General features: G+C 20.4%; 1 protein-coding gene across 6 annotated transcripts in view; it reads left to right on the top strand.

The window, feature by feature from the left end:
- Positions 1-470, top strand: part of LOC107673268 (leucine-rich repeat and immunoglobulin-like domain-containing nogo receptor-interacting protein 1) — a 93,053-nt gene that overhangs the window by 12,956 nt on the left and 79,627 nt on the right. The window lies entirely within an intron of this gene.

Genomic DNA, 470 nt, shown 5'->3' on the forward strand with positions numbered 1-470 from the left:
CAAAAGTAACATAACGCATTACTTTCCATAAAAAGTAACTAAGTAATGTAATTAGTTACTTTTTTATGGAGTAACGCAATATTGTAATGCATTACTTTTAAAAGTAACTTTCCCCAACACTGTATATGATGAATTTTTATCTCACAATGCAACTATATTTCTCTTTTCTTTTCTTTTCTTTGTTTTACTTTACTGTATAATTTGTTTTTTTACCCTATGAAGGATAAGCTGCTTTTTTCTATACAACAGAAATGGTTGTCCAATTCAGTTACACTTTTGCTTTTTTATATATATATTTTTTTAAATCGCATGGTTATTATAGTTAACTAAAAACATTTAAAAATGTTACTTGAAAATAAAATAAAATAAAAAATAAAATAAAATATTGTTTTGATTTATGTTTGAACTTAATTAAAATACTTAAAACTGAAAAAAAAATTAATATTATATATATATATATATATATATAT

This window comes from Sinocyclocheilus anshuiensis, unplaced genomic scaffold (genome assembly GCF_001515605.1).
Source record: "Sinocyclocheilus anshuiensis isolate Anshui unplaced genomic scaffold, SAMN03320099.WGS_v1.1 scaffold68, whole genome shotgun sequence".
Taxonomy (NCBI): Eukaryota; Metazoa; Chordata; class Actinopteri; order Cypriniformes; family Cyprinidae; genus Sinocyclocheilus; species Sinocyclocheilus anshuiensis.